This window comes from Cryptomeria japonica, chromosome 2, assembly GCF_030272615.1.
Source record: "Cryptomeria japonica chromosome 2, Sugi_1.0, whole genome shotgun sequence".
Taxonomy (NCBI): Eukaryota; Viridiplantae; Streptophyta; class Pinopsida; order Cupressales; family Cupressaceae; genus Cryptomeria; species Cryptomeria japonica.
In genome coordinates this window covers 160,560,679-160,566,926 of record NC_081406.1, presented here as the reverse complement: position 1 = coordinate 160,566,926, position 6,248 = coordinate 160,560,679, and positions in this window count along the sequence as shown.

Here is a 6,248-nt window from a genome sequence, read left to right as displayed (position 1 = left end):
TTGCAGGAGAGCCGCCAATTCCAATACTTGAGACACACAGCAACCCCCACACCATAGAACGAAAACCTTTGCACAAATCTTCCTTCCAAAACCCTCTTCCCAAAAAAATATCCAAGGAAGAGAATAAACCCAAAAACTAATCATCAATGAACAACCCCATATTCTAGAAATTTCCAAAATATAAAGGAATTCCTTTCTAAAACAACACTCAGGAAAGAAATTTTGAAAAAGACTCATGCACACACAGAAGACCAAAAAAAAAATAACTTCTAAAATAAAAGTTAAATGAAAACTTTTAACAATAAATTTATATGGAGTTACAATCATAAAATTTATTAATTAATAAAATAAGATTATAAAATCAATAAATCGAGCTTTAATTATTTGAAATGAAATAAATAAAGGTTGTTCATTCATTATTTAATACAACTAAGGTATTAATTTATTAAACAAAAGATTAATATTAATTCATTAATTCAATATAACTTATTAATTTTAATCCCTGAATGACTTTTAAATGTTCAACCATAAACATCAATAATTAATTTTCAGCAGTGGTGCTCCCCTTGCGAACTCGGTCTAACCACCTTGTTGAAGTCATTGGGGCCTTCCAAGGTCTTAATATTGCTAGACGACATAACTTTAAACATGTTTGAATTGACGGTGATTCCAAAAATATTATACATTATCTCAAAGGTATTTCTAGGCCATCTTGGAATGTGGAAGCATGGATAAACAAAGCTAGGGAAATCATTTAATTCTTTTGAAAATTGTATTATTTCTCATATTTTTAGGGAGTCCAATATTGTTTTGTAACTACCTTGCTAACAAAGGGGTTAGTAGAGCTAGTAAAGTGGCATGGACCAATAAAGATAGGGTGGATACCGAGCTCTACATGCTTATCCTTCATGATAGAATTTGAGGCAGTAAGGAGAATGAGTAATACTAATTTTATTACTAGTAGTGATTCTACAAAGATCATCCTCATTTTCCTTTTGCAATGTGTTGGTTGCAGCCAATGTAATTGTTATGCCATTATTTCGCACACTTTGTGGGTTGATATCTATTTTGTTAAGACATCTTTGTTCAAAGTGATTTTTGTGAGTTCTCTGAGCATTATGGGGGGATCTAGGAAGCGGGTTAAGCCTCCGAGTTGTGAGAAGCTGAAGAATAACCATAAAATCTGGAGGCTTCTCGTGAAAGGGGGTGTTACTCCCTTCATTGAGAAAGTGTAGGGGGTTAACAAGGATGTTACTGCTTATTTTGATAAGAATTGGAAGGATGGCCCCATTACTCTACATGGGCGCAAGGTTATGGTGGATGAGAATTTGACTGTTGAAGTTACAGGTCTTTCCTCTGATGGCATGAAATACTACAAAGATAGGAATTACATGAAGATGACGGTGCAACATTTTCCAAAATCTGAGAAGGAAAGGGAAAAGTCAGTGAAGAAGACTACCATCTTTTATGGCATCAGTGTTCTCAATGACGTTTGGGATAAACTCCATAAGGTACTCATGAATTACTTTACTCTTGATGGACATTTTACCAGGGTTTATGACCACCATTATTTTATGTTAAACCATTTTTACCATAATGTTAGGGTTTCTTTTCCTTTTTGCTTGTTGTCATCTCTTCAGGCTAGCTTCAGAGCTCATAGGAAGAATCCATCCAAGAACCATATCCTTCATGAAGGGTTGCTTGTGTTAATTAATAATCATTTTTGAGCCCTTCCTGCCCCTTCTTCTTATATCCCCACTTCTTCGGATGATAATACTAGTGTTGGGGAGTCTAGGGATGAGGAATCTAGTTCAGATTTGGAGGAGAAGACTTTCACTCGTAAAAAAGCTAAAATTGAGAATACTCCTAAAGCTAAACCTATTCTGGGTAAGGGTTTGAAGCAGGTTTTTATCTCCTCCTCTTCTACCTTTGTTGGTAATGAGGAATATATATCTAGTGACCATAGGAGGAATTCTGGGGACAATATGGTCAATAAGAGAATTAGCCCGGAATGTGGGAGTCAGAATTCTAAAATTCCCCTCTCGTCTCTTCATAAGGAGGCCATTAATACCCCTAGTGTTGCAATTCAAAAGAACCTTCATGCTAAGAGTACTGAGCTTAATGATAGAAGGGACGACTATGTAAACATCTAGGGTATGGAAAGAGACCATGCCATTGATACTTTCAGTCTTTTAAATGGCTCTTCCATGAAATCAAAGAGGATAAACTTAACCAAAGGGCTATGAGTAGTAAGCTAGGAGCTATGCCCACCTCTACTTGTCAAGATAAATAGAGCGGTGATGGTCAGTGGACTAAGAATGAGAAAAAAACTATTGTGGATTGTATCAATAGAGTCGTTAAGCATATTGATCATATGAAGAAAGGTTTTAAAGATAGATCACTCATATTGAAGAGAATTATAAGGAAATTCAAGCCAACCTCATGACCATTATGTCCAATAGTCATAGAATTGTCAAGAAGATGGCTGATGCTGTGAATATCATGGTGAATAATCTTGATAGTGTTTAATAGGACAAGCTGATAATCAATTTGAATGATGATAAAGACAAGACTCGAGGGGATTCTGGCTCTTGTAAGCGAACTAAGGGCATTTGAAAAAGAAAGTTGCTACCCAAAGTGTGGACTACAAAGAGTTGAGGTTTTTTACTGATAATATGAGTCTTCTGGAGACTAAGGTCGCTGAGACCCTTAAGAGCCTTATGTAATTTTTTCTCTCTGATTCTCTGGTTCTGTCTCTTTCTTGTTGCTGGTGTGTGGGTCGTTGCTGGTTTTTTGTTGCCTGTCTGGACTTTTGTTGATTATTTAGTTGCCATATGTATTGTTCTATCATATGTAGCCTATTTTGTTTTGGTTTTTTTTTTTATGTTTTGATTCTAAACCTTTTAGAATCTTCTTTGTAAAGGGTTCCAGGGCCCCTTCAAAACCTATTTTTGTCTTAATCCAAAACATCAATAATTAATTTATTAAAAGGGAAATATAATTAATTAAATTGACTTCTTTAAAACCATCATTTAATAAAAATTTAATAATTAAAAATTACCCAACACATAAGATAATTATCCACACTTAAACAAATGATAGGCCAAACAACCAAAAGATGTCAGATTAATGTCTAAGTGGCTATCTAATTGGCTTGAAAAGACAATAGACATTGCTCTAACAAAGAAAAGGTTAGGGCACATAGATGGGGCCTTAAGACCAAACATAAACCATCATAAAATGCTACACAAAACAATTAATAACTAACATACACCCGACATTACCATAGAAGACATTAATATAAATTTCACAAGACAATATTTTAACTTCGGTTGCTGCAACGTAGGTTAGTACATCAAAATCCCTTATAAAAATAGTCATTCTTCATCTTGTGAAACATTACCAAAACATATTTAATATAAGCATTGAGTCCTAAGCCACCCATGCATCCTCAAATATCCTTATTCCTAACTATATTTATTAGTATTTAATATCATATTTACCTATTGATAATATGATAGAAAAGGTATAATGTCACAGTATCTCCTTATTTGTAGGCAGCCTAGAGGGGGATTACATGTATATGTATATGTATATGTATATGTATATGTATATGTGTATGTATATGTATATGTATATGTATATGTATATGTATATGTATATGGATATGTATATGTATATGTATATGTATATGTATGTGTATGTATATATATATGTATATGTATATGTATATGTATTTACATGTATATGTATATGTATATATCCATATACATATACATATATATACAAATCTATATACATACATATACATATGCATATGCATATGCATATACATATATATACATATCTATATACATACATATGCATATGCATATACATATACATACATATATATATATGAATGTATATATATATATATATACACTTACATGCACATATATGTATGTATGTATGTATGTATACACACACACACACACATATATATATATACACACACACACACATACATACATACATACATGCAACTTTCACATTTTTGAAATAACTTTTTGGGGTAGTATATATGTATGTGTTTGTGTGTGTGTGTACATATGTATATATGTATGTATATGTGTATATGTATATGTGTGTATGTCTATATATATACATACATGTATGTATATATATATATGTATTTATATATATGTATTTATATGTATATATGTATGTATATATATGTTTGTATATATATGTATATATATGTTGTTGGCATTATGGAAGGATTGATTATGTGTTGCATTGATGTTTTGTCATTTATATCAACACTAGTTGTTATGCTTGGTTACTTACAGACAGGTTTTGGTTACCGACAGAAGATCTAGTGTTACAGGAAGAAGAGATTATCTGTTGGACACTTTCGGCACATTTGGGTCAATGGAATATGTTTGGTTCTATGTGTTACATGATTCTAGAGAATGTCTTAGTCTGTTGGTATTGACTTGGTGATCAGATGCTATCATACACTCTAGTAAACCCTTAGCAGCATAGGTTTAAGGTTTGACCGACAAAGCTTTTAGTGAGAATCCTTGACAAGATGCATAACTGGTGTTGGTACGGTTTATAGGATGTAGAAGATAATCTCTAATCGTGCTTCAACCAGTTAGAGACATCTCTTTGGCATGGTGGACCCAAAATAGGTCTGGTGCCTATCTAGGTTATGGACCGATATCATGTTAATGTGTTTTGTACACATTACCGAGATGATTTATGGATTGGTTAATGTTGTTTTGGTCTAACGCCGACATGGAATATCATTGTAATATGGATGTATGTAATGAGATTGTTGTAATATCTTTTAGGTGGCTGACCTAATTGGTTTAGGCCTTAGAGTTTGTATAGATCAATGTAAGATCTCATTGTAGATCGTGGTAATGGATATGGGAAAAGGAATGTAATGTGTGAATAATGTAATATCATTCAGGTAGAGGAGATTTGATCGATCATTGTTCAGATCGAATTGGGTTTATGTAAGAGGTCAAAGGCCTCCGGTATTGAGCTTAACTAGGATTGTAATCAGGCATGGTAGATGTTATCTCTGGTAGTTCATTCTACTAGATTGTTTTCCATTTATCTTGAGGTGGTTATAACCTCTCTATAGTCAATGAGACTCCTTTCTAATGAGCACTATGCTCTAGGCAATGTGTCTTCCTGCATGTGTAGGCCCCTCATGTATCACATACTTTCTGCAAAAGTATCATCTAACTGTGGGTAGGCTTCCCACTGTGGTTTTTTCCTTTACAGGGTTTTCCACATAAAAATCATGGTGTTATGTGGTATGGTTGCATTGTGTTGATTATTTGTTTCATTCTTAAGTTGTATTGTTTACCAGTATCTGTTTCTACCAGTATCTATTTATGTTATTTTGGTATTTAATGTTTATGGACTCCGGTTAAAGGTTGTGAAGTCGATTAATTGATATAATATATTGACAACTAATTCACCCCCCCTCTCACTTGTCCACTAGTTATCCTAACAATTGGTATGAGAGATTATGTAGAAGGTTAACCGCTTGAGGTAGATCCTATGGCAACTAATCCATCGGCAACCATTTTCAGAAGAGAAACCCCTAAGCTTGATGGAACAAATTATGGGATATGGAAAACCTGAATGGAGACTCATCTTAGATGTCTTGGCAAGGATATTTGGGAGATCACTAAGAAATGATACACACCTTATGATCTGGCATCTGGAAATGCTCCTCCTGCAAACTTGGATAAGAATATTGAGAATGATTGCAGAGCTAGAGAAGCCTTCATGTGTGCACTTATTGATCAACAAATCATGGGATTGACTGATAAATCATCTACAAATGTTATGTGGGATAAATTGCAAACTCTGAATGAAGGTGACCCTACTATTAAAATTGCTAAACTTGATGGTTATCAAGTGAGATATGAGAACCTGAAGATGGATGACGATGAAAGAATTGCCACATTTATGGAAAGAGTAAATTAGATTGTCATGGGAATTCAATGTTGTGGAGGATCTCTGAGTGAGGATGAAATAGTTTCCAAAGTCTTGAGAGCCCTTCCAGAAGCTTACAAGATGAAGGCAACTACAATTAATGAATTAAGAATAATGGCAAACACCTCAGTTAACCGAGACATTCTAATTGGGAAGTTATCTGCTTTTGAGCTTGAAGAATTTCAACCTTCTGGAGTTCCAAATCTGAACGTTCTTTTCATGCATCATCATCATCATCATCTACT